This window comes from Ranitomeya variabilis, chromosome 1 (assembly GCF_051348905.1).
Source record: "Ranitomeya variabilis isolate aRanVar5 chromosome 1, aRanVar5.hap1, whole genome shotgun sequence".
In the NCBI taxonomy this organism is placed as follows: Eukaryota; Metazoa; Chordata; class Amphibia; order Anura; family Dendrobatidae; genus Ranitomeya; species Ranitomeya variabilis.
In genome coordinates this window covers 565,352,591-565,380,452 of record NC_135232.1, presented here as the reverse complement: position 1 = coordinate 565,380,452, position 27,862 = coordinate 565,352,591, and positions in this window count along the sequence as shown.

Here is a 27,862-nt window from a genome sequence, read left to right as displayed (position 1 = left end):
TCCTGAACTGTTCTCTGGAGACCAATTTAAGTTTAGGAATTTCAGGAATAATTGTAAATTGTTTCTATCTCTGAGACCCCGTTCATCTGGAGACTCAGCTCAGCAAGTAAAAATTGTTATCTCTTTCTTACGGGCGACCCTCAGGATTGGGCCTTCTCGCTAGCGCCAGGAGATCCGGCATTGGCAAATATTGATGCGTTTTTTCTGGCGCTCGGATTGCTTTACGAGGAACCCAATCTTGAAATTCAGGCAGAAAAAGCCTTGCTGGCTATTTCTCAGGGTCAGGATGAAGCTGAAGTGTATTGCCAAAAATTTCGGAAATGGTCCGTGCTTACTCAGTGGAATGAGTGTGCTCTGGCCGCAAATTTCAGAAATGGCCTTTCTGAATCCATTAAGAATGTGATGGTGGGTTTCTCCATTCCTACAGGTCTGAATGATTCCATGGCGCTGGCTATTCAAATTGACCGGCGTTTGCGGGAGCGCAAAGCCGCGAATCCTCTGGTGGTGTTGTCTGAACAAACACCTGATTTAATGCAATGTGGTAGAATTCAGACTAGAAATGAACAGAAAAATCATAGACGTCAGAATGGGTTGTGTTTTTACTGTGGTGATTCTACACATGTTATATCAGCATGCTCTAAACGCCTAACTAAGGTTGTTAGTCCTGTCGCCATTGGTAATTTGCAACCTAAATTTATTTTGTCTGTGACTTTAATTTGCTCATTGTCCTCCTACCCTGTTATGGCGTTTGTGGATTCAGGCGCTGCCCTGAGTCTTATGGATCTGTCGTTTGCCAAGCGCTGTGGTTTTGTTCTTGAGCCGTTGGTAAATCCTATCCCTCTTAGAGGTATTGATGCTACGCCATTGGCGGAAAATAAACCGCAGTTTTGGACACAGGTAACCATGTGCATGACTCCTGAACATCGGGAGGTGATTCGTTTTCTTGTTCTGCATAAAATGCATGATTTGGTCGTTTTGGGTCTGCCATGGTTACAGACCCATAATCCAGTCTTGGATTGGAAGGCAATGTCTGTGTCAAGTTGGGGCTGTCAGGGAATTCATGGTGATTCCCCGCTGGTGTCTATTGCTTCCTCTACTCCTTCGGAAGTTCCTGAGTATTTGTCTGATTACCAGGATGTATTCAGCGAGTCCAGGTCCAGTGCTCTTCCTCCTCATAGGGACTGTGACTGCGCTATAGATTTGATTCCAGGTAGTAAATTTCCTAAGGGAAGATTATTTAATCTGTCTGTACCTGAGCATACCGCAATGCGTTCGTATATCAAGGAATCTCTGGAGAAGGGGCATATCCGTCCATCCTCTTCCCCTCTTGGTGCGGGATTCTTTTTTGTTGCCAAGAAGGACGGATCTTTGAGACCTTGTATTGACTATCGGCTTCTGAATAAAATCACTGTTAAATTTCAGTATCCTTTGCCTCTGTTGTCGGACTTGTTTGCCCGGATTAAAGGTGCCAAGTGGTTCACCAAGATAGATCTTCGTGGTGCGTACAACCTTGTGCGCATTAAGCAAGGAGATGAATGGAAAACTGCATTTAATACGCCCGAAGGTCATTTTGAGTACTTGGTGATGCCTTTCGGGCTCTCTAATGCTCCTTCAGTGTTTCAGTCCTTTATGCATGATATTTTCCGGAAGTATCTGGATAAATTTATGATTGTTTATCTGGATGATATTCTGTTTTTTTCTGATGATTGGGACTCGCATGTAGAGCAGGTCAGGATGGTGTTTTAGGTTTTGCGTGAGAATGCTTTGTTTGTTAAGGGCTCAAAGTGTCTCTTTGGAGTACAGAAGGTTCCCTTTTTGGGTTTTATTTTTTCCCCTTCTGCGGTGGAGATGGACCCAGTCAAGGTCCGAGCTATTCATGATTGGACTCAACCCACGTCAGTTAAGAGTCTTCAGAAGTTCTTGGGTTTTGCTAACTTCTACCGTCGTTTTATCGCTAATTTTTCTAGCGTTGTTAAACCTTTGACGGATATGACCAAGAAAGGTTCTGATGTTGCTAACTGGGCTCCTGCAGCCGTGGAAGCCTTTCAAGAGTTGAAGCGCCGGTTTACTTCGGCGCCTGTTTTGTGCCAGCCTGATGTCTCACTTCCCTTTCAGGTTGAAGTGGATGCTTCTGAGATTGGGGCAGGGGCCGTTTTGTCGCAGAGAGGCCCTGGTTGCTCTGTAATGAGACCATGTGCTTTTTTCTCTAGGAAGTTTTCGCCTGCTGAGCGGAATTATGATGTTGGCAATCGGGAGTTGTTAGCCATGAAGTGGGCATTTGAGGAGTGGCGTCATTGGCTCGAGGGTGCTAAGCATCGTGTGGTGGTCTTGACTGATCACAAAAATCTGATGTATCTCGAGTCTGCTAAACGCCTGAATCCTAGACAGGCCCGCTGGTCATTGTTTTTCTCCCGTTTTGACTTTGTGGTCTCGTATTTACCAGGTTCAAAGAATGTGAAGGCTGATGCTCTTTCAAGGAGCTTTGTGCCTGACTCTCCTGGAGTCGCAGAACCAGTTGGTATTCTCAAAGAGGGAGTTATCCTGTCAGCCATTTCTCTGGATTTGCGACGTGTGTTGCAGAGATTTCAGGCTGGTAGACCTGACTCTTGTCCACCTGACAGACTGTTTGTTCCTGATAAGTGGACCAGCAGAGTCATTTCCGAGGTTCATTCCTTGGTGTTGGCAGGGCATCCGGGAATTTTTGGCACCAGAGATCTGGTGGCTAGGTCCTTTTGGTGGCCTTCCTTGTCACGGGATGTGCAGTCATTTGTGCAGTCCTGTGGGACTTGTGCTCGAGCTAAGCCTTGCTGTTCTCGTGCCAGCGGGTTGCTCTTGCCCTTGCCTGTCCCGAAGAGGCCTTGGACACACATTTCCATGGATTTCATTTCAGATCTTCCGGTGTCTCAGGGCATGTCTGTCATCTGGGTGGTATGTGATCGCTTTTCCAAGATGGTCCATTTGGTATCTTTACCTAAGCTGCCTTCCTCTTCCGATCTGGTTCCTTTGTTCTTTCAGAATGTGGTTCGTTTACACGGCATTCCTGAGAATATTGTGTCTGACAGAGGATCCCAGTTTGTTTCCAGGTTCTGGCGATCCTTTTGTGCTAAGATGGGCATTGATTTGTCATTTTCGTCTGCCTTTCATCCTCAGACTAATGGACAAACGGAGCGAACTAATCAGACTCTGGAGGCTTATTTGAGGTGTTTTGTTTCTGCAGATCAGGATGATTGGGTGACCTTCTTGCCGTTGGCTGAGTTTGCCCTTAATAATCGGGCTAGTTCCGCTACTTTGGTTTCGCCTTTTTTTTGCAACTCTGGTTTCCATCCTCGTTTTTCCTCGGGACATGTGGAGCCTTCTGACTGTCCTGGGGTAGATTCCGTGGTGGATAGGTTGCAGCGGATCTGGAATCATGTGGTGGACAACTTGAAGTTGTCACAGGAGAAGGCTCAGCGTTTTGCCAACCGCCACCGCGGTGTGGGTCCCCGACTTCGTGTTGGGGATTTGGTATGGCTGTCTTCTCGATTTGTTCCTATGAAGGTCTCCTCTCCTAAATTTAAGCCTCGCTTCATCGGTCCTTACAAGATATTGGAAATCCTTAATCCTGTGTCCTTTCGCTTGGATCTTCCGGTGTCGTTTGCCATTCACAACGTGTTCCATAGGTCTTTGTTGCGGCGGTACGTTGTACCTGTGGTTCCTTCTGTTGAGCCTCCTGCTCCGGTGTTGGTTGAGGGCGAGTTGGAGTACGTGGTGGAGAAGATCTTGGATTCTCGTCTCTCCAGGCGGAGGCTTCAGTATCTGGTCAAGTGGAAGGGCTATGGTCAGGAGGATAATTCCTGGGTGGTTGCCTCTGATGTGCATGCGGCCGATTTAGTTCGTGCCTTTCACGCTGCTCATCCTGATCGCCCTGGTGGTCTTGGTGAGGGTTCGGTGACCCCTCCTTAAAGGGGGTGTACTGTTGTGAATTAGACTTTTTTGGCTCCCTCTTGTGGTCACTAGTGATATGACTCTGGGATTGTCTTTCCTCAGTTTGGCACCCACCTGGGTCGTTAGTCCAGGGGTGTTGCTATATAAACTTCCTGGTTTCTCAGTCCAGTGCCTGGCATCATTGTAATCAGTTCCTTTCTGTTTGCTCCTGTCTGCTGGTCTTGGATCTTGCAAAATTAAGCTAAGTCCTGCTTCCTTGTTTTTTGGTTATTTGCTTTGCTCTTATTTTTTGTCCAGCTTGTACTATATGTGATTCCTGATTTTGCTGGAAGCTCTAGGGGGCTGGTGTTCTCCCCCCGGGCCGTTAGACGGTTCGGGGGTTCTTGAATATCCAGCGTGGAAATTTTGATAGGGTTTTTGCTGACCATATAAGTCATCTTACTATATTCTGCTATTAGTCAGTGGGCCTCTCTTTGCTAAATATCTAGTTCATTCTTACGTTTGTCTTTTCTCCTTACCTCACCGTTATTATTTGTTGGGGGCTTGTATCCAACTTTTGGGGTCTTTTCTCTGGAGGCAAGAAAGGTCTATCTTTTCCCTTCTAGGGTTAGTTAGTTCTCCGGCTGGCGCGAGACGTCTAGAACCAACGTAGGCACGTTCCCCGGCTGCTGCTATTTGTGGTGCTAGGATTACCACTTACCAGTTACCACTGCCCTATGAGCTGGTTTTTTGTGTTTGCAGACTTGGTATGTACTTTTGAGACCCTCTGCCATTGGGGTCATAACAGCACACTTTGAGAGACAGATGCCACACACAGCAATGGCACAGAGGCAGACTTGCCAATCTTTATCTCCCACTATTTATTTAATTTTTTTTCAGGGAGAATTTACAAAAAAAAAAAATGGCCCAGTATTACACACTGGTTTTCTGTGGCACACTATGAGAGACAGATGCCACACACAGCAGTGGCACAGAGGCAGACTTGCCAATCTTTATCTCCCACTATTTTTTTTTCAGGGATAATTTACAAAAAAAAAAATGGCCCAGTATTACACACTGGTTTTCTGTGACACACTATGAGAGACAGATGCCACACACAGCAATGGCACAGAGGCAGACTGGCCAATCTTTATCTCCCACAATTATTTTTTTTTTTCAGGTAGAATTTACAAAAAAAAAAAATGGCCCAGTATTACACACTGGTTTTCTGTGGCACACTATGAGAGACAGATGCCACACACAGCAATGGCACAGAGGCAGACTTGCCAATCTTTATCTCCCACTATTTATTTTTTTTCAGGTAGAATTTACGAAAAAAAAAAATGGCCCAGTATTACACACTGGTTTTCTGTGGCACACTATGAGAGACAGATGCCACACATAGCAATGGCACAGAGGCAGACTTGCCAATCTTTATCTCCCACTATTTATTTATTTTTTTTCAGGGATAATTTACAAAAAAAAAAAAATGGCCCAGTATTACACACTGGTTTGCTGTGACACACTATGAGAGACAGATGCCACACACAGCAATGGCACAGAGGCAGACTGGCCAATCTTTATCTCCCACTATTTATTTATTTTTTTCAGGGATAATTTACAAAAAAAAAAATGGCCCAGTATTACACACTGGTTTTCTGTGACACACTATGGGAGACAGATGCCACACACAGCAATGGCACAGAGGCAGACTGGCCAATCTTTATCTCCCACAATTAATTTTTTTTTCAGGTAGAATTTACAAAAAAAAAAAAAAATAGCCCAGTATTACACACTGGTTTTCTGTAGCACATTATGAGAGACAGATGCCACACACAGCAATGGCACAGAGGCAGACTTGCCAATCTTTATCTCCCACTATTTATTTAATTTTTTTTCAGGGAGAATTTACAAAAAAAAAAAAAATGGCCCAGTATTACACTCTGGTTTTCTGTGGCACACTATGAGAGACAGATGCCACACACAGCAGTGGCACAGAGGCAGACTTGCCAATCTTTATCTCCCACTATTTTTTTTTTCAGGGATAATTTACAAAAAAGAAAATGGCCCAGTATTACACACTCATTTTCTGTAACACACTATGAGAGACAGATGCCACACACAGCAATGGCACAGAGGCAGACTGGCCAATCTTTATCTCCCACAATTATTTTTTTTTTTTTCAGGTAGAATTTACAAAAAAAAAAAATGGCCCAGTATTACACACTGGTTTTCTGTGGCACACTATGAGAGACAGATGCCACACACAGCAATGGCACAGAGGCAGACTTGCCAATCTTTATCTCCCACTATTTTTTTTTTTTCAGGGATAATTTACAATAAAAAAAGGGCCCAGTATTACACACTTGTTTTCTGTGGCACACAATGAGAGACAGATGCCACACACAGCAATGGCACAGAGGCAGACTTGCCAATCTTTATCTCCCACTATTTTTTTTTTTTTTTCAGGGAGAATTTAAAAAAAAAAAAAAAAGGGCCCAGTATTACACACTGGTTTTCTGTGGCACACAATGAGAGACAGATTCCACACACAGCAATGGCACAGAGGCAGACTTGCCAATCTTTATCTCCCTGCAGTAATCTCAGAAAAGTATGGCAGGCAGCTATAAAAAGGACTGCTGCACACAAAATTGTGGACAAACAAACATGATAGCTGTGCAGAAAGAAAGGAACAACAGGATTTGTGCTTTGAAAAAAGCAGTTGGTTTGCACAGCGGCGTACACACACAGCAACGCAGCTATCAGGGAGCCTTCTAGGGCAGCCCAATGAGCTACAGCGCTGTGGAAAAAAATCTAGCCTCCACTGTCCCTGCAAACAAAAGGTGGTGTTGGACAGTGGAAATCGCTACAGCACAAGCGGTTTGGGGGTGAATGTACCCTGCCTAACGCTCTCCCTGCTTCTGACGAAGCGGCAGCAACTAGGGTTGAGCGAAACGGGTCGGCAATTTTCAGAAGTCACCGACTTTTGGCAAAGTCGGGTTTCATGAAACCCGACCCGACCCCTGTGTGGGGTCGGCCATGAAGTCGGCGATCTTCTGAATCTGGAATCGGAATTCCGATACCGATTCCCGATATGTTTAAGATATCGGGAATTGGTATCGGAATTCAGATTTAAGTGTAAAATAAAGAATTAAAATAAAAAATATCGCCATACTTACCATCTGATGCGCCCTTGTACTAAGCGGGAACCTTCCTTCCTTAGAATCAGCCTTCCAGGACCTCGCGGTGACGTCGCGGCTTGTGATTGGTCGCGCGGCCGCCCATGTGACCGCTCGCGCGACCAATCAAAAGCCGCGACGTCACCGTGACGTCACCGAAGGTCCTGGAAGGGCTGATTCTTAGGAAGGAAGGCTGCCGGAAAGAAGCAGGGCACGTACGAGGGTGAGTATATACCTAATAGGAATATACTCACCCTCGGCTTCTTTCCGGCAGCCTTCCTTCCTAAGAATCAGCCCTTCCAGGACTTTCGGTGACGTCACGGTGACGTCGCGGCTTGTGATTGGTCGCGCGAGCGGTCACATGGGCGGCCGCGCGACCAATCACAAGCCGCGACGTCACCGCGACGTCACCGCAAGGTCCTGGAAGGCTGATTCTAAGGAAGGAAGGTTCCCGCTTAGTACCAGGGCGCATCAGATGGTAAGTATGGCGATATTTTTTATTTTAATTCTTTATTTTACACTTAAATATGGATCCCAGGGCCTGAAGGAGAGTTTCCGCTCCTTCAGACCCTGGGAACCATTGGAAACCCAATGCACTGCATTGGGTTTCGAGTTTCGGCCGACCCCGACCCCGACTTTTTTATAGGATCGGCCGATTTCACTCGACCCGACTTTTGAAAAAGTCGCGTTTCGTGAAACCCGACCCGATCCTATAAATGTAAAGGTCGCTCAACCCTAGCAGCAACCTCTCCCTACGCTCAGATCAGCAGCAGTAAGATGGCGGTCGGCGGGAACGCCCCTTTATAGCCCCTGTGACGCCGCAGAAAGCAAGCCAATCACTGTAATGCCCTTCTCTAAGATGGTGGGGACTGAGATCTATGTCATCACGCTGCCCACACTCTGCGTCTACCGTCATTGGCTGAGAAATGGCGCTTTTAGCGTCATTGAAACGCGACTTTGGCGCGATAGTCGCGTACCGCATGGCCGACCCCACACAGGGATCGGGTCGGGTTTCATGAGATGCCGACTTTGACAAAAGTCGGCGACTTATGAAAATGAACGATCCGTTTCGCTCAACCCTACTTGAGACCTTGTATTGATTATCGCCTCTTGAATAAGATCACGGTCAAGTTTCAATACCCTTTACCTTTGCTTTCCGATTTGTTTGCTAGGATTAAGGGGGCTAGTTGGTTTACTAAGATTGACCTTCGGGGGGCATATAATCTTGTTCATATGAAGCAGGGTGATGAATGGAAAACTGCGTTTAATATGCCCGAAAGCCATTTTGAATACCTTGTGATGCCATTCGGGCTCACTAACGCTCCATCTGTTTTTCAATCCTTCATGCATGATATCTTCCGGACTTATATTGATAAATTTTTGATTGTATATTTGGACGATATTTTGATTTTTTCCGATGATTGGAAGTCTCATGTGGAACAGGTCAGGATGGTATTTCAGATCCTTTGTGACAATGCTTTGTTTGTGGAGGGATCTAAGTGTCTCTTTGGGGTGCAGAAGGTTTCCATTTTGGGCTTTATTTTTTCTCCCTCATCTATGGAGATGGATCCGGTTAAGGTTCAGGCCATTCATGATTGGATTCAACCCACATCCGTGAAGAGCCTTCAGAAATTTTTGGGTTTTGCAAATTTTTATCGCCGGTTCATTGCTAACTTCTCCAGCGTGGTTAAACCCTTGACTGATTTGACGAAAAAAGGCGCTGATGTGGCGAATTGGTCCTCTGCGGCTGTCTCTGCCTTTCAGGAGCTTAAACACCGATTTACTTCTGCTCCGGTGTTGCGCCAACCAGATGTTTCTCTTCCGTTTCAGGTTGAGATTGATGTTTCTGAGATTGGGGCAGGGGCCGTTTTGTCTCAGAGGGATTCTGTTGGTTCTTTGATGAAACTGTGTGCCTTCTTCTCCCGCAAGTTTTCACCTGCTGAACGCAATTATGATGTCGGCAATCGGGAGTTGTTGGCTATGAAGTGGGCGTTTGAGGAGTGGCGACATTGGCTTGAGGGAGCTAAGCACCGTATTGTGGTCCTGACTAGTGTTGAGCGATACCTTCCGATATCGGAAAGTATCCGTATCGGAAAGTATCGGCCGATACCGTCAAAGTATCGGATCTAATCCGATACCGATACCCGATCCCAATGCAAGTCAATGGGACGAAAATATCGGAATTAAAATAAACCCTTTCTTAACTTGTAGGTTCATTCTACATGAAGGAAAACAACTAAGAATAATGTAGGATGTATTGGGGGAGGTGGCGGAGACATTAAAGGCACAGAGGTTTAGCCCAAACAAATAGAATAGCAGGTTTTTTGGGGTTTTTTTATGACGTTCGGCGTTAGAAAGATTTTGACTATGTTATTTTTTCCTTTTTTTTTCAGATATTGATGTTTCACTACTTCCACGTCCTTCACCTTCTTTTTTACTTTTCCCACTTTCTTCTTCATTATCCTCATCATCAGCTTCTTTGAAATCAACTATCTTCACCTTATTCATCTTCTTCTTCTTCTACCTATTATTTTTTTGGTTACATTGTTCATATTCTTTTTATTTTACTATTATCTTCATCATATTCTACTTCTTCATCATATTCTTATTTGTGACAGGCATTCCCGTAGTTGTTATCTATAAAAGTTTGAAGATTACACCTTCCGTTCTGCCTGTCACAAAACAGTTACATTTGTCCGCGTTCAGTTTGGCCTGCAGCATCAGGCTTTATCCAGGGGCACCACGAGGAGGAACGGACTCACCCCCATACACTGCTTAGTCTTCTTCTGCTTATAATTTAGATAATATCTTTTGCTCTGATATTTAGTCTTATGCTTAATGTTCTTCTGCTCTTTGTTCTGCAGCCTCTTGTTCTTCTGCTTCTCGGTCTTCCAGGTCGTCGTCGTCTTCAGGGTCGTCGTCTCCGGGGTCGTCGTCATCGGGGTGGTCTTCAGGGTCATCGTCTCCAGGGTCGTCGTCATTACGGTGGTTGTCGTCTCTGGTGTCGTCGTCATCTTAGGGGTGGTCTTCTGGGTCATCGTGTTTAGTCTCTAGAACTTGGAAATGTAGCAGAAGGTACAAGAAGGCTGAGAAAATGCCGAGAAACAGCTGATGGAACTGGAACTCGGATGGCTACCCGAAGGTCCAAGAGCCAATGGAACTACCGAGGACCAGCTGACGTTACTGGAACCCGGTTACTAAGCAGGAGGTACCCGTGCCTGAAAGAACTACCAAGGACCACCTGACGTTGGTGGAACTCGGATACCCAGAGGGAGGCACCTAAGCCAAAGGCTCTGCCCGGAACCAGCTGACGGTACTGGAACCAGGATGGGGAGCAGAAGGTACAAGAGCAAAAGACACTGCCGAGAACCAGCTGACGGTGCTGGAACCCGGATGGGTAGCCGAAGGTCCAAGAGCCAATGGAACTACCGAGGACCAGCTGACGTTACTGGAACCCGGTTACTAAGCAGGAGGTACCCGTGCCTGAAAGCACTACCAAGGACCACCTGACGTTGGTGGAACTCGGATACCCAGAGGGAGGCACCTAAGCCAAAGGCTCTGCCCGGAACCAGCTGACGGTACTGGAACCAGGATGGGGAGCAGAAGGTACAAGAGCAAAAGACACTGCCGAGAACCAGCTGACGGTACTGGAACCCGGATGGGTAGCCGAAGGTCCAAGAGCCAATGGAACTACCGAGGACCAGCTGACGTTACTGGAACCCGGTTACTAAGCAGGAGGTACCCGTGCTGAAAGCACTACCAAGGACCACCTGACGTTGGTGGAACTCGGATACCCAGAAGGAGGCACCTAAGCCAAAGGCTCTGCCCGGAACCAGCTGACGGTGCTGGAACCAGGATGGGGACCTATTCAAGCTTGTCTTCCTAGAGCCCCAACTAGCAGTGTTGGAGCAAAGGGTCAGCAGGAGGAGGAGAGGGAGCAGAGTGTAGGCCGAAGCCTGCACTGGCGTCAGCTTTGGGTCTGTTGTGCCTGCGTGGCTGTTGCAGGACACGTTGCTGGCTACACAGCAGGGGAACAGCTGGCGGTGCTGAACCCCACTGACACATTGGCTGGTGTTTTTCTCTGTGCAGCTAGCAGTACCGGGCCCCAACTGGCGGTGTTGGAGCCCGGGCTCTGCAGGGGGAGCAGAGTGTAGGCCGAAGCCTAATTGAACCAATTTCAAAGGTAACCTTTAACCCCCCCTCAGGGGTTACAAAGTAGAAGAGCCACAGCTTATGCAGCAGTAGTGCTGCACAAGTCAAAGGTTGCTCTTTTAATGTTTCTCCTTGCACACGCTGAATGAAACACGTATAACATTTAGCCCTTTATACAGTCAAACTGTGTTGGAGGCGCGAGTTCCCTTCGCAATGAGACGCAGCACAGATGTCAAGAATCCCACCTTGGTGCTGGGTGCAGCCTCCTGAGCGTTGTTATTTGCTGTACAGGAGTCTGCGCTGTCGTGTTATCCCCTGGCCTAGCGCTGTTAGCGCTGCCCATCTTCTGGCATCATTTAATGTCGGCCGGTGCGGTTCGCGATGACCATGAATCCCAGCCCCGCAGTGTCTTAACATTGTTAAAACACTGCGGGGCTGGGATTCATGGCCTGGCGCAGCACATATGTTCGCCTCTCACACTCGGGTCCTTACACCCGCTTCAGACTGTGCGGCGTCAGCTGATCCCTTATCGCATGCCACGGCCATGAAGCCGCACAGTCTGAAGAAGGCGGAAGGAGATGAGGGACAGGCGAACTGATGCACTGCTCATGCCCATCAATCACACCCTCGCAGTCTCAATAAATAAGACACTGAGGGGCGTTGTGTGGGTCAGGGCGGCCGCAGAGGCGCAGGCAGCCAAACAATGATGCCAGAAGACGGGCAGCGCTACCAAGGGGGTTGCAGCGTGTCATTACAAAGGAAAGTCACACCTCCGGGACGGTTAAATGGTCACACAGAGGACACATTTTAGACGTGTTTTCAGTTCCACATGTGCGAGGAGAATATGTTTATGAGCCACCTTGCACACATGCAGCATTACCACTGTACAAGGTGGCTGTAAAACATACAAACGCCTGGGGGAGGGGGGACAGGTTCCCTTCAATTTCAGTTCTTGTGTCTGCGTGGCGGTCGCAGGACACGTTGCCGGCTACACAGCAGGGGAACAGCTGGCGGTGCTGAACCCCACTGACACATTGGCTGGTGTTTTGCTCTGTGCAGCTAGCAGTACCGGGCCCCAACTGGCGGTGTTAGAGCCCAGAGTCAGCAGGAGGAGGAGAGGGAGCAGAGTGTAGGCCGAAGCCTGCACTGGTGGCAGCTTTGGGTCTGTTGTGTCTGCGTGGCAGTTGCAGGACACGTTGCCGGCTGCACAGCAGGGGAACAGCTGGCGGTGCTGAACCCCACTGACACATTGGCTAGTGTTTTTCTCTGTGCAGCTAGCAGTACCGGGCCCCAACTGGCGGTGTTGGAGCCCGGGCTCTGCAGGGGGAGCAGAGTGTAGGCCGAAGCCTAATTGAACCAATTTCAAAGGTAACCTTTAACCCCCCCTCAGGGGTTACAAAGTAGAAGAGCCACAGCTTATGCAGCAGTAGTGCTGCACAAGTCAAAGGTTGCTCTTTTAATTTTTCTCCTTGCACACGCTGAATGAAACACGTATAACATTTAGCCCTTTACACAGTCAAACTGTGTTGGAGGCGCGAGTTCCCTTCGTAATGAGATGCAGCACAGATGTCAAGAATCCCACCTTGGTGCTGGGTGCAGCCTCCTGAGCGTTGTTATTTGCTGTACAGGAGTCTGCGCTGTCGTGTTATCCCCTGGCCTAGCGCTGTTAGCGCTGCCCATCTTCTGACATCATTTAATGTCGGCCGGTGCGGTTCGCGATGACCATGAATCCCAGCCCCGCAGTGTCTTAACATTGTTAAAACACTGCGGGGATGGGATTCATGGCCTGGCGCAGTACATATGTTCGCCTCTCGCTTGGGTTCTTACACCCGCTTCAGACTATGCGGCGTCAGCTGATCCCTTATCGCATGCCACGGCCATGAAGCCGCACACTCTGAAGAAGGCGGAAGGAGACGAGTGACAGGTGAACATATGCACTGCTCATGCCCATCAATCACACCCTCGCAGTCAAAATAAATAAGACACCGAGGGGCGTTGTGTGGGGCAAGGCGGCCGCAGAGGCGCAGGCAGCCAAACAATGATGCCAGAAGACGGGCAGCGCTACCAAGGAGCTTGTTGCGTGTCAATACAAAGGAAAATCACACCTGAGGGACGTTTTAATGGTCGCAGAGGACTCATTTTAGACGTGTTCAGTTCAACCTGGGCAAGGAGAATAAGTTTCTTAGCCACCTTGCACACATGCAGCATTACTGTCGTACAAGGTGGCTGTAAAACGTAGAAACGCCTGGGGGAGGGGGGACAGGTTTCCTTCAATTTCAGTTCTTGTGTCTGCGTGGCTTTTGCAGGACACGATGCCGGCTACACAGCAGGGGAACAGCTGGCGGTGCTGAACCCCACTGACACATTGGCTGGTGTTTGGCTCTGTGCAGCCAGCACATCTGGGCCCCAACTGGCGGTGTTAGAGCCCAGGGTCAGCAGGAGGAGGAGAGGGATTACAGTGTAGGCCAAAGCCTGCACTGGAGCAAGTTGAAAGGGAAACTTTACCCCCCCCCCAAGCGTTTGTAGCTGAAAGAGCCATCGTGTACAGCACTAATGCTGGAAAAGGTAAACTTAGCTCTTTTAATTATGGTCCTTGCACATGCTGAACCTAACACTTATGAAAAGTGTCCCCTCCTACCGTGATACCGTCCGGTTGGTGTAACTGTCCTTTGTGATGTGACGCAGCACAGCCGTCATTCTTACCCCCTTGGCGCCGTGCGCCCGCCTCCTCAGCGTTGTTTGAATCAGTCCCGGAGCCTGCGCTGTTAGGTTAGCCCTTGGCCATGCACACATTTTGCGCTGCCCGTCTTCTGACATCATTTGGTGTCAGGCTGGCTGCGCCTGTGCGGCCGCGCTGGCCGAGAGCCCGCCTCGCAGTGTCGTCTAATGTAATCCCACTGCGGGCCTGGGATCCGTGGCCATGTGCAGTGCATATCTGAACCTCCACCTCTCACTCCCCTCCCTACGGCTTCTTAAGACTGTGCGGTGTCACGGCCGTGGCATGCTATTAGGGACCAGCTGACACCGCACAGTCTGAAAAAGCCGTAGGGAGATGAGTGAGAGGTGGAGGTTCAGATATGCACTGCGCATGTCCATGGATCTCAGGCCCCCAGTGGGATTAAATCAGAAGACAGTACGAGGTGGGCTCTCGGCCAGCGCGGCCGCACAGGCGCAGCCAGCCTGACACCAAATGATGTCAGAAGACGGGAAGCGCAAAATGTGTGCATGGCCAAGGGCTAACCTAACAGCGCAGGCTCCGGGACTGATTCAAACAACGCTGAGGAGGCGGCGCACGGCGCCAAGGGGGTAAGAATGACGGCTGTGCTGCGTCACATCACAAAGGACAGTTACACCAACCGGACGGTATCACGGTAGGAGGGGACACATTTCATAAGTGTTAGGTTCAGCATGTGCAAGGAGCACCACGAAAAGAGGCACTTTTTCCCTTTGCATCATTACTGCTGCACAAGGTGGCTCCTTCAGTAACAAACGCCTGGGGGGGGGGACAGGTTCCCTTAAATTTAACTTGTTGTGCCTGCGTGGCGGTCGCAGTACACGTTGCCGGCTACACAGCAGGGGAACAGCTGGCGGTGCTGAACCCCACTAACACATTGGCGAGGTGTTTGGCTCTGTGCGGACAGCACTTCTGGACAACAACTAGCGGTGTTGGAGCCCAGGGACAGGTGGAGGAGGAGGAGGTGGAGGACGTAGGAGGGATTGCCACACACACAGCAGGGGAACAGCTGACGTTACTGAACCCCAATAACAGAGGAGCGACTGTTGGGACTGTGCGGACAGCACTTCTGGATGGCAACTAGCGGTGTTGGAGCCCAGGGACAGGTGGAGGAGGAGGAGGTGGAGGAGGTAGGAGGAGGTAGGAGGGATTGCCACACACACAGCAGGGGAACAGCTGACGTTACTGAACCCCAATAACAGAGGAGCGACTGTTGGGACTGTGCGGACAGCACTTCTGGACGGCAACTAGCGGTGTTGGAGCCCAGGGACAGGTGGAGGAGGAGGAGGTAGGAGGAGGTAGGAGGGATTGCCACACACACAGCAGGGGAACAGCTGACGTTACTGAACCCCAATAACAGAGGAGCGACTGTTGGGACTGTGCGGACAGCACTTCTGGACGGCAACTAGCGGTGTTGGAGCCCAGGGACAGGTGGAGGAGGAGAAGGTGGAGGAGGTAGGAGGAGGTAGGAGGGATTGCCACACACACAGCAGGGGAACAGCTGACGTTACTGAACCCCAATAACAGAGGAGCGACTGTTGGGACTGTGCGGACAGCACTTCTGGATGGCAACTAGCGGTGTTGGAGCCCAGGGACAGGTGGAGGAGGAGGAGGTAGGAGGAGGTAGGAGGGATTGCCACACACACAGCAGGGGAACAGCTGACGTTACTGAACCCCAATAACAGAGGAGCGACTGTTGGGACTGTGCGGACAGCACTTCTGGACGGCAACTAGCGGTGTTGGAGCCCAGGGACAGGTGGAGGAGGAGGAGGTAGGAGGAGGTAGGAGGGATTGCCACACACACAGCAGGGGAACAGCTGACGTTACTGAACCCCAATAACAGAGGAGCGACTGTTGGGACTGTGCGGACAGCACTTCTGGACGGCAACTAGCGGTGTTGGAGCCCAGGGACAGGTGGAGGAGGAGGAGGTGGAGGAGGTAGGAGGAGGTAGGAGGGATTGCCACACACACAGCAGGGGAACAGCTGACGTTACTGAACCCCAATAACAGAGGAGCGACTGTTGGGACTGTGCGGACAGCACTTCTGGATGGCAACTAGCGGTGTTGGAGCCCAGGGACAGGTGGAGGAGGAGGAGGTAGGAGGAGGTAGGAGGGATTGCCACACACACAGCAGGGGAACAGCTGATGTTACTGAACCCCAATAACAGAGGAGCGACTGTTGGGACTGTGCGGACAGCACTTCTGGACGGCAACTAGCAGTGTTGGAGCCCAGGGACAGGTGGAGGAGGAGGAGGTAGGAGGAGGTAGGAGGGATTGCCACACACACAGCAGGGGAACAGCTGACGTTACTGAACCCCAATAACAGAGGAGGGACTGTTGGGACTGTGCGGACAGCACTTCTGGACGGCAACTAGCGGTGTTGGAGCCCAGGGACAGGTGGAGGAGGAGGAGGTGGAGGAGGTAGGAGGAGGTAGGAGGGATTGCCACACACACAGCAGGGGAACAGCTGACGTTACTGAACCCCAATAACAGAGGAGGGACTGTTGGGACTGTGCGGACAGCACTTCTGGACGGCAACTAGCGGTGTTGGAGCCCAGGGACAGGTGGAGGAGGAGGAGGTGGAGGAGGTAGGAGGAGGTAAGAGGGATTGCCACACACACAGCAGGGGAACAGCTGACGTTACTGAACCCCAATAACAGAGGAGCGACTGTTGGGACTGTGCGGACAGCACTTCTGGATGGCAACTAGCGGTGTTGGAGCCCAGGGACAGGTGGAGGAGGAGGAGGTAGGAGGGATTGCCACACACACAGCAGGGGAACAGCTGACGTTACTGAACCCCAATAACAGAGGAGCGACTGTTGGGACTGTGCGGACAGCACTTCTGGACGGCAACTAGCGGTGTTGGAGCCCAGGGACAGGTGGAGGAGGAGGAGGTGGAGGAGGTAGGAGGAGGTAGGAGGGATTGCCACACACACAGCAGGGGAACAGCTGACGTTACTGAACCCCAATAACAGAGGAGCGACTGTTGGGACTGTGCGGACAGCACTTCTGGACGGCAACTAGCGGTGTTGGAGCCCAGGGACAGGTGGAAAAGCAGAGGAACACAATGTAGGCCGAAGCCTGATTGGAGAAAGTCGAAAGGGAACCTTCAACCCCCCCCAAGGCGTTTGTAGCTGAAAGAGCCAGCTTGTGCAGCACAAAAGATGCAAAAGGAAAAGGTGGCTCTTTTCATTATGCTCCTTGCAAACACAGCACTAAACACTTATAAAATGTGTCCCCTGAAACCGTGAGACCGTCCCGGAGGTGGGACTTTCCTTCGTAATATGACGCAGCACAGCCGTCATTCTTACCCCCCCGGCGCCGTGCCCCGGCTCCTCAGCGTTGTTTGATTCCGTCCCGGAGCCTGCGCTGTTATGTTATCCCTTGGCCAGGCACACTTAGCGCTGCCCATCTTCTGACATCATTTGGTGTCAGGCTGGCTGCGCCTGTGCGGATGCGCTGGCCGAGAGCCCGCCTCGCAGTGTCGTCTAATGTAATCCCACCGCGGGCCTGGGATCCGTGGCCATGCGCAGTGCATATCCTCGCCTCTCACTCCCCTCCCTACGGCTTCTTAAGACTGTGCGGTGTCACGGCCGTGGCATGCTATTAGGGACCAGCTGACACCGAACAGTCTGAAGAAGCTGTAGGGAGATGAGTGAGAGGTGGAGGTTCAGATATGCACTGCGCATGTCCATGGATCTCAGGTGTTATGACCCCAATGGCGAGGGTCTCAGAGATATCAGCAAGTCTGCGAAGTACAAAAATCCAGCTCATAGGGCAGTGGTAACTGGGTTGACCATATATCTACTCCTAACGCCAACCCTAGAAGTAGCCGGGGAACATGCCTACGTTGGTCGCTAGATGTCTCGTGCCAGCCGGAGAGCTAACTACCCCTAGAAGAGGAAAACAAATACCTCTCTTGCCTCCAGAGAAAGGACCCCAAAAGTAGGATACGAGCCCCCCACAAATAATAACGGTGAGGTAAGAGGAAATGACAAACACAGAGATGAACTAGGTTTAGCACAGAGAGGCCCACTTACTAATAGCAGAATATAGTAAGATAACTTATATGGTCAACAAAAACCCTATCAAAAAATCCACGCTGGAGATTCAAGAACCCCCGAACCGTCTAACGGCCCAGGGGGAGAACACCAGCCGCCCTAGAGCTTCCAGCAAGGTCAGGATACAGATTATATACAAGCTGGACAAAAATAGCAAACAAAAACAAATTGCAAAAAGCAAAAAACAGACTTAGCTTAATGAAGCAGGAACCAGGATCAGTGGACAAGAGCACTACAGATTAGCTCTGATATCAACGTTGCCAGGCATTGAACTGAAGGTCCAGGGAGCTTATATAGCAACACCCCTGACCTAACGACCCAGGTGAGCATAAAAGGAATGACAGACATACCCAGAGTCAAATCCCTAGTAGCCACTAGAGGGAGCCAAAAAGTAAATTCACAACAGTACCCCCCCCTTAGTGAGGGGTCACCGAACCCTCACCAAGACCACCAGGGTGATCAGGATGAGCGGCGTGAAAGGCACGAACTAAATCGGCCGCATGCACATCAGAGGCGACCACCCAGGAATTATCCTCCTGACCATAGCCCTTCCACTTGACCAGGTACTGAAGCCTCCGCCTGGAGAGACGAGAGTCCAAGATCTTCTCCACCACGTACTCCAACTCGCCCTCAACCAACACCGGAGCAGGAGGCTCAGCAGAAGGAACCACAGGCACAACGTACCGCCGCAACAAGGACCTATGAAATACCTTGTGAATGGCAAACGACACCGGAAGATCCAGGCGAAAAGATACAGGATTAAGGATCTCCAATATCTTGTAAGGACCAATAAATCGAGGCTTAAATTTGGGAGAGGAGACCTTCATAGGAACAAATCGAGAAGACAGCCATACCAAATCCCCAACGCGAAGTCGGGGACCCACACCGCGGCGGCGGTTGGCAAAACGCTGAGCCTTCTCCTGTGACAACTTCAAGTTGTCAACCACATGATTCCAGATCCGCTGCAACCTATCCACCACAGAATCCACCCCAGGACAGTCAGAAGGCTCCACATGTCCCGAGGAAAAACGAGGGTGGAAACCAGAGTTGCAGAAAAATGGCGAAACCAAGGTGGCAGAACTAGCCCGATTATTAAGGGCAAATTCAGCCAACGGCAAGAAGGTCACCCAATCATCCTGATCAGAAGAGACAAAACACCTCAAATACGCCTCCAGAGTCTGATTAGTTCGTTCCGTTTGACCGTTAGTCTGTGGATGAAAAGCGGACGAAAACGACAAATCTATGCCCATCCTACCACAAAAGGATCGCCAGAACCTGGAAACAAACTGGGATCCTCTGTCCGACACAATATTCTCAGGAATGCCGTGCAAACGAACCACGTTCTGGAAGAACACAGGAACCAGATCAGAAGAGGAAGGCAGTTTGGGCAAAGGAACCAGATGGACCATCTTGGAGAAACGATCACATATCACCCAGATGACAGACATGCCCTGAGACACCGGAAGATCCGAAATGAAATCCATAGAGATGTGTGTCCAAGGTCTCTTCGGGACAGGCAAGGGCAAGAGCAACCCGCTGGCACGAGAACAGCAAGGCTTAGCTCGAGCACAAGTACCACAGGACTGCACAAATGACCGCACATCTCTTGACAAGGAAGGCCACCAAAAGGACCTGGCCACCAGATCTCTAGTGCCAAAAATTCCCGGGTGCCCTGCCAACACAGAGGAATGAACCTCGGAAATGACTCTGCTGGTCCATTTAGCAGGCACAAACAATCTGTCAGGTGGACAAGAGTCAGGCCTACCAGCCTGAAATCTCTGCAACACACGTCGCAGATCTGGAGAAATAGCTGACAGGATAACTCCTTCCTTAAGAATACCCACAGGTTCAGCGACTCCAGGAGCATCAGGCACAAAGCTCCTAGACAGAGCATCGGCCTTCACATTCTTAGAACCTGGTAAATATGAAACCACAAAGTCAAAACGGGAGAAAAACAATGACCAGCGGGCCTGTCTAGGATTCAGGCGTTTAGCAGACTCGAGGTACATCAGATTTTTGTGATCAGTCAAGACCACCACACGATGCTTAGCACCCTCGAGCCAATGACGCCACTCCTCAAATGCCCACTTCATGGCCAACAACTCCCGATTGCCCACATCATAATTTCGCTCAGCCGGCGAAAACTTCCTAGAGAAAAAGGCACAAGGTCTCGTAGTAGCACAACCAGGGCTTCTCTGCGACAAAACGGCCCCTGCCCCAATCTCCGAAGCATCCACTTCAACCTGAAAGGGAAGTGAGACATCAGGCTGGCACAAAACAGGCGCTGAAGTAAACCGGCGCTTCAACTCCTGGAAAGCCTCCACGGCAGCAGGAGCCCAGTTAGCCACATCAGAGCCTTTCTTGGTCATATCCGTCAACGGTTTAACAACGCTAGAAAAATTAGCGATAAAACGACGGTAGAAGTTAGCAAAACCCAAGAACTTCTGAAGACTCTTAACTGACGAGGGTTGAGTCCAATCATGAATAGCTCGAACCTTGACTGGGTCCATCTCCACAGCAGAAGGGGAAAAAATGAACCCTAAAAAGGGAACCTTCTGTACACCAAAGAGACACTTTGAGCCTTTAACAAACAAAGAATTTTCACGCAAAATCTTGAAAACCATCCTGACCTGCTCAACATGCGAGTCCCAATCATCAGAAAAAACCAGAATATCATCCAGATAAACGATCAAAAATTTATCCAGATACTTCCGGAAAATGTCATGCATAAAGGACTGAAAAACTGAAGGTGCATTAGAGAGCCCAAATGGCATCACCAAGTACTCAAAATGACCTTCGGGCGTATTGAATGCGGTTTTCCATTCATCTCCTTGCTTAATGCGCACAAGGTTGTACGCACCGCGAAGGTCTATCTTGGTGAACCACTTGGCACCTTTAATCCGGGCAAACAAGTCTGACAACAACGGCAAAGGATACTGAAATTTGACAGTGATCTTATTTAAAAGCCGATAGTCAATACAAGGCCTCAAAGATCCGTCTTTTTTAGCCACAAAAAAGAATCCCGCACCAAGAGGGGAAGAAGAAGGACGGATATGCCCCTTCTCCAGAGACTCCTTGATATATGAACGCATCGCGGTATGTTCAGGTACCGACAGATTAAACAGTCTTCCCTTAGGAAACTTACTGCCTGGAATCAAATCTATTGCACAGTCACATTCCCTATGAGGAGGCAATGCACTTGACCTAGACTCGCTGAAGACATCCTGATAATCAGACAAATACGCCGGAACTTCCGAAGGCATAGAAGTAGCAATAGACACGGGCAGGGAATCTCCATGAATTCCATGACAGCCCCAACTTGACACTGACATTGCCTTCCAGTCCAAGACTGGATTATGGGTCTGTAACCATGGCAACCCCAAAACAACCAAATCATGCATTTTATGCAGAACAAGAAAACGTATCACCTCCCGATGTTCAGGAGTCATGCACATGGTAACCTGTGTCCAAAACTGCGGTTTATTTTGTGCCAATGGCGTAGCGTCAATACCCCTAAGAGGGATAGGATTTTCTAATGGCTCAAGAACAAAACCGCAGCGCTTGGCAAATGACAGATCCATAAGACTCAGGGCAGCACCTGAATCTACAAACGCCATGACAGGATACGATGACAGTGAGCAAATCAAAGTTACAGATAGAATGAACTTAGGTTGCGAATTACCAATAGCGACAGGACTAACAACCTTAGTAAGACGCTTGGAGCATGCTGAGATAACATGTGCAGAATCACCACAGTAGTAACACAAGCCATTCTGGCGTCTATGAATTTTCCGCTCATTTCTAGTCAGGATTCTATCACATTGCATTAAATCAGGTGCCTGTTCAGATAACACCATGAGGGAATTTGCGGTTTTGCGCTCCCGCAACCGCCGGTCAATTTGAATTGCCAGGGCCATGGAATCATTCAGACCTGTGGGAATGGGAAAACCCACCATCACATTCTTAATGGCTTCAGAAAGGCCATTTCTAAAATTTGCAGCCAATGCACACTCGTTCCACTGGGTCAGCACGGACCATTTCCGAAATTTTTGGCAATACACCTCAGCCTCGTCCTGGCCCTGAGACATAGCCAGCAAGGCTTTTTCTGCCTGAATCTCAAGATTGGGCTCCTCATAAAGCAAACCGAGCGCCAGAAAAAACGCATCAATATCAGCCAATGCCGGATCTCCTGGCGCCAGCGAGAAAGCCCAATCCTGAGGGTCGCCCCGTAAAAAAGAAATAACAATTTTCACTTGCTGAGCGGAGTCTCCAGAGGAACAGGGTCTCAGGGACAAAAACAATTTACAATTATTCCTGAAATTTCTAAACTTAAATCGATCTCCGGAAAACAGTTCAGGAATCGGTATCTTAGGTTCTAACATAGGATTTCTGGTAACATAATCTTGTATGCCCTGCACACGAGCAGCAAGCTGGTCCACACTTGTAATCAAGGTCTGGACATTCATGTCTGCAGCAATCACAAGCCACTCAGAGGTAAAGGGGAAAAGAAAAAAAAATGAGAGAGAGAAAAAAAAACTCAGAGCTTTCTTTCTTATAATCCCACTTCTGCAATGCATTTAACATTTAATACTGGCCTGGCAAACTGTTATGACCCCAATGGCGAGGGTCTCAGAGATATCAGCAAGTCTGCGAAGTACAAAAATCCAGCTCATAGGGCAGTGGTAACTGGGTTGACCATATATCTACTCCTAACGCCAACCCTAGAAGTAGCCGGGGAACATGCCTACGTTGGTCGCTAGATGTCTCGCGCCAGCCGGAGAGCTAACTACCCCTAGAAGAGGAAAACAAATACCTCTCTTGCCTCCAGAGAAAGGACCCCAAAAGTAGGATACGAGCCCCCCACAAATAATAACGGTGAGGTAAGAGGAAATGACAAACACAGAGATGAACTAGGTTTAGCACAGAGAGGCCCACTTACTAATAGCAGAATATAGTAAGATAACTTATATGGTCAACAAAAACCCTATCAAAAAATCCACGCTGGAGATTCAAGAACCCCCGAACCGTCTAACGGCCCAGGGGGAGAACACCAGCCGCCCTAGAGCTTCCAGCAAGGTCAGGATACAGATTATATACAAGCTGGACAAAAATAGCAAACAAAAACAAATTGCAAAAAGCAAAAAACAGACTTAGCTTAATGAAGCAGGAACCAGGATCAGTGGACAAGAGCACTACAGATTAGCTCTGATATCAACGTTGCCAGGCATTGAACTGAAGGTCCAGGGAGCTTATATAGCAACACCCCTGACCTAACGACCCAGGTGAGAATAAAAGGAATGACAGACATACCCAGAGTCAAATCCCTAGTAGCCACTAGAGGGAGCCAAAAAGTAAATTCACAACACTCAGGCCCCCAGTGGGATTAAATCAGAAGACACTGGGAGGCGGGCTCTCGGCCAGCGCGGCCGCACAGGCGCAACCATCCTGACACCAAATTATGCCAGAAGACGGGCAGCGCTAAGTGTGCCTGGCCACGGGATAACATAACAGCGCAGGCTCCGGGACGGAATCAAACAACGCTGAGGAGCCGGGGCACGGCGCCAAGGGGGTAGGAATGACGGCTGTGCTGCGTCATATTACGAAGGAAAGTCCCACCTCCGGGACGGTTTTACGGTATCAGTGGACACATTTTATAAGTGTTAAGTTCTGCGTGTGCAAGGAGCTAAACAAAAATAGCTACCTTTTCCTTGTGCAGCATTACTGCTGCACAAGGTGGCTCTTTCAGTAACAAACGCCTTGGGGGGGGGGGACAGATTCTCTTACATTTCAGTTGTTGTGTCAGCGTGGCGGTCGCAGGACACATTGCCGGCTACACAGCTGGGGATCAGCTGACGTTACTGAAACCCAATAACACTGGGTCGTATGTTTTGACTGTGCAGATGACACTTCTGAGCCTCAGCTGGCGGTGTTGGAGCCCAGGAATTTAAGTTCAGGTGGTAGAAAGATGAACACAACAGGAGACCTGGATAACGTAGACAGTGACCTAATTATTTAATCAGGAAGAGGAGTGGCAAATTCCTGCGAGATCCAGGCCTTGTTCATTTTCAGGAAAGTAAGCCGGTCAACGTTATCGGAGGATAGTCGCATGCGACGGTCAGTTAGTACACCACCTGCAGCACTAAAGACACGTTCCGATAATACACTGGCCGCAGGGCAAGACAGCACCTCCAATGCATACTGGCTTAGCTCTTGCCATGTATCCAGCTTTGAGACCCAAAACTTGAAAGGGGAAGAGCCGTCTGGGAGTACAGCAAGAGGGCAAGACATGTAGTCTGTCACCATCTGACGGAACCATTGCCTCCTGCTGACTGGAGCCGTCTGTGATGGTGTAGACTTTTGTGGTGGGCACAGAAAACTGTGCCACAGTTGGGCCATACTGGTCTTGCCTTGGGCAGAGGCACTGCTTCTGCTCCCTCTTTGTGCAGAGCCTCCACCACTGCCTGGACGCACTGAGCTGCTTTGGAATGCACTAGCAGCACTTCTCTCAGTTGGAATGGAGAAGATGATGGTGTGTCTTGGTACTCCCGCATTTTTCGCTCCCGGTTCAACGGTGTGATGAGGCTTTCTACGTTGTCCCGGTAGCGAGGATCGAGGAGGGTGAACACCCAATAATCAGACATGTTGAGAATGTGGGTGATGCGGCGGTCGTTTCTCAGGCACTGCAGCATGTAATCCACCATGTGCTGCAGACTGCCAACTGCCCAAGAAACGCTGTCCCCTGCTGGAGGCGTGATCTCTGCCCGCTCGTCATCACCCCACCCTCGCTGTACACACTGAGTACTGGACAATTGTGTAACTCCCTCCTCTGGACGGATGTCTTCCTCCTCCATTGACTCCTCCTCATCCTCCTCACAAACTGTTCCTGCCTACGCGTTTGTGAGGAACCACGTGGCGCTGACTGTCCAGAAGATGATGGAAATGGTGAATCCTCATCCTCCACCTCTTCCACAACATCATCCCTTAGCGCTTGCAGTGATTTTTCAAGCAGGCAGATAAGGGGGACAGTCATGCTGACTAGTGCATCATCTGCACTCGCCATCCGCGTGGAATAATCAAAGGGACGCAAAACCTGGCAGACGTCATTCATAGTGGCCCACTCTGTGGTTGTGAAGTCTGTACGGCGCTGAGTGCGACTTCTTTGCGCCTGAAGCAGCTGGTACTCCATTACAGCTTGCTGCTGCTCACACAACCGCTCCAACATATGTAACGTGGAATTCCACCTGGTAGGTAGGTCACATATGATGCGATGTTCCGGCAGGCGGTGTCGGCGCTGCAGAGCCGCAATGCGCGCTTTTGCCGTGCTGGAACGCCGCAAGTGAGCACACTCTAGGCGGACCTTGTGCAGCAGTGCATCAAGATCCGGATAGTCCCTCAAAAAGCTCTGCATGACCAAATTGAGCACATGTGCCAGACATGGGATGTGAGTGAGGTTGCCGAGGCCCAGAGCTGCCACCAGATTTCGGCCATTATCACACACTACCATGCCTGGCTGGAGATTCGCTGGCACAAACCACACATCGCTCTCCTGCTTGATGGCATTCCAGAGCTCCTGCGCTGTGTGGCTTCGATTCCCCAAATAAATTAATTTCAAGACGGCCTGTTGACGTTTGGCCACGGCTGTGCTCATGTCGGTCGTAACAGGTAAACGTTCATCACGGGTCCATGTGGAGGTGGACTGTGACGGCTCCTACAGCGATGATTCTGAGGAACTGGTGTAAGAGGAGGAGTCAATGCGTACAGAATGGATTCCTGCAATCCTTGGAGTGGGCAGGACACGTCCTGCGCCACTCGCACGATCTGTACCCGGCTCAACGACATTAACCCAATGGGCAGTGAGGGAAAGGTATCGCCCCTGTCCATGTTGACTGGTCCACGCATCGGTGGTGAGGTGGACCTTGCTACTGACGGCGTTCAGTAGCGCGTGTTTTATGTGTCCCTCCACATGCTTGTGAAGGGCAGGGACGGCTTGCCTGCTGAAGTAAAAGCGGCTGGGCACATTGTACTGTGGGACTGCCAATGACATCAAGTCACGGAAGCTGTCAGTCTCCACCAGCCTGAATGACAGCATTTCCAGTGACAGAAATTTGGCAATGCCTGCAGTCAGAGCCTGTGCTCGTGGGTGGTTTGACGAGAAAGGCCGCCTTTTCTCCCATGCCTGTACTACCGATGGCTGTAGACTGGGCTGGGAGTGTGTGGATGACTGGGAAAGTGGTGCTGCGGGTGGAATTACAGCGGGTCTCTGGACAACAGGGCCAGAGGTTCTTCCACGGCGATCCTGGGAGGAAGCCGAACCAGCTGCGTGTGAGCTGGAGGAAGAGGCAACACGAGCTGAAGAGGTGGTAGCTGCCGCTGTTGGTTGGCCTAGCTCTTCAGTGTGTTTTTCTAACTCCGCCACGTGCCTGGTGCGCACATGTTTCCACATGTTGGAGGTATTGAGGTTGCTGACATTTTTCCCTCTTTTGACTTTTTGATGACACACCTTGCATTTGACATAGCAAATGTCATCTGCAACTGTGTCAAAAAAGGACCAGGCACTGCAAGTCTTGGGAGCGCCCTTTTTGGCTTTTGGAAGAGACATGCTCCTAACGGGTGCCAAAGCGGAGGCTGCAGGATCCGCAGTCTTCCCCCTCCCTCTCCCTCTTTAGGCCGTACGGGGAATCTCTTCCTCAGAGCTGCTCCCACCACCTTCCTGTCCCTCACGCCAAGATGGGTCAAGGACCTCATCATCTACACTACCCTCTGCCCCCAACTGCTCCTCCTGGGTAGTCTCAGCAGCAGAGCATGCACCAGTAAGTGGCACCTGAGTGTCATCATCAGCTGATGCGGCCTGCGATGTGGTGAACGGAGCCACTGGCCCACCCGCCTCTTCAGAGGAAGAGAGAAAAAGCTGTTGGGCATCACTGCACCCTGCCTCTTCTTCCATTTCTCCAATGCTGCTTGGCTGGCCCCCTGTTTCCAAGCCAAGAGATTCAGAGAACAGAAGTAGAGACGGCTCCTGTCCTGGGCTCTCTGTCTGCCTGGGCAATTTGGCAGGTGGTGAAGAGACAGATGGCTGCTCTCCAGTGCTCTGTGTCTGAGAGGATGTGGCACTAATTGAAGTTGATGCATTAGCTGCCATCCATCCGACAACGGCTTCAATTTGTTCTTCACGCAGCAGCGGTGTACGGCGCTCTGCGACAAAGCTGCGCATGAAGGACTGTTCCCTGGTGAAAGTGGGTGCTGATGAGTCACCGGTGCCCGCAGCAGGCACAGAATCCCCACGTCCCCTCCCTGCTCCGCGCCCACGCCCACGCCCACGTGCCTTACTCACTGCCTTCTTCATCTTGGTTGACTGATAAAGATAAGCAGAAAAGTACTAACGGCTTTGTGTGCTTATTCCTGAACAACTCCTCCTAACAGGTATAAGAAACACTAATTTTCTAAAGTGTGGACTAGACTTTAATATGAGCTAATGTGGCCTACACAAATGTAAAGTGGTGTAACTGGTGTGTTTGGTAAACTTTATTATTTATTTATTTTTTGGGGGCTGAACTGACAACAGATAGAGCTGCAGTCACACGGAGACCGTGCAGACAGCCGTAAACGGCGCTGCAAGGCCCAAAAACCCTCCTCTACGTTATCCTATGTAGTGTTTTTCCACAAGTTAGCTGGAGACGGGTGGAAAGACACTAATAGGAATTTTTTGAAAAAATGTGCAGCAGCCTGCACTACTTAAAACAAAATGAAAATTGATTTTGCGGTATGACGCAGTGAAGAACCCTGAGCTGGAGACAACCAGGCTATGGCTGCTCACAGACTACAGGGCGAGCTGC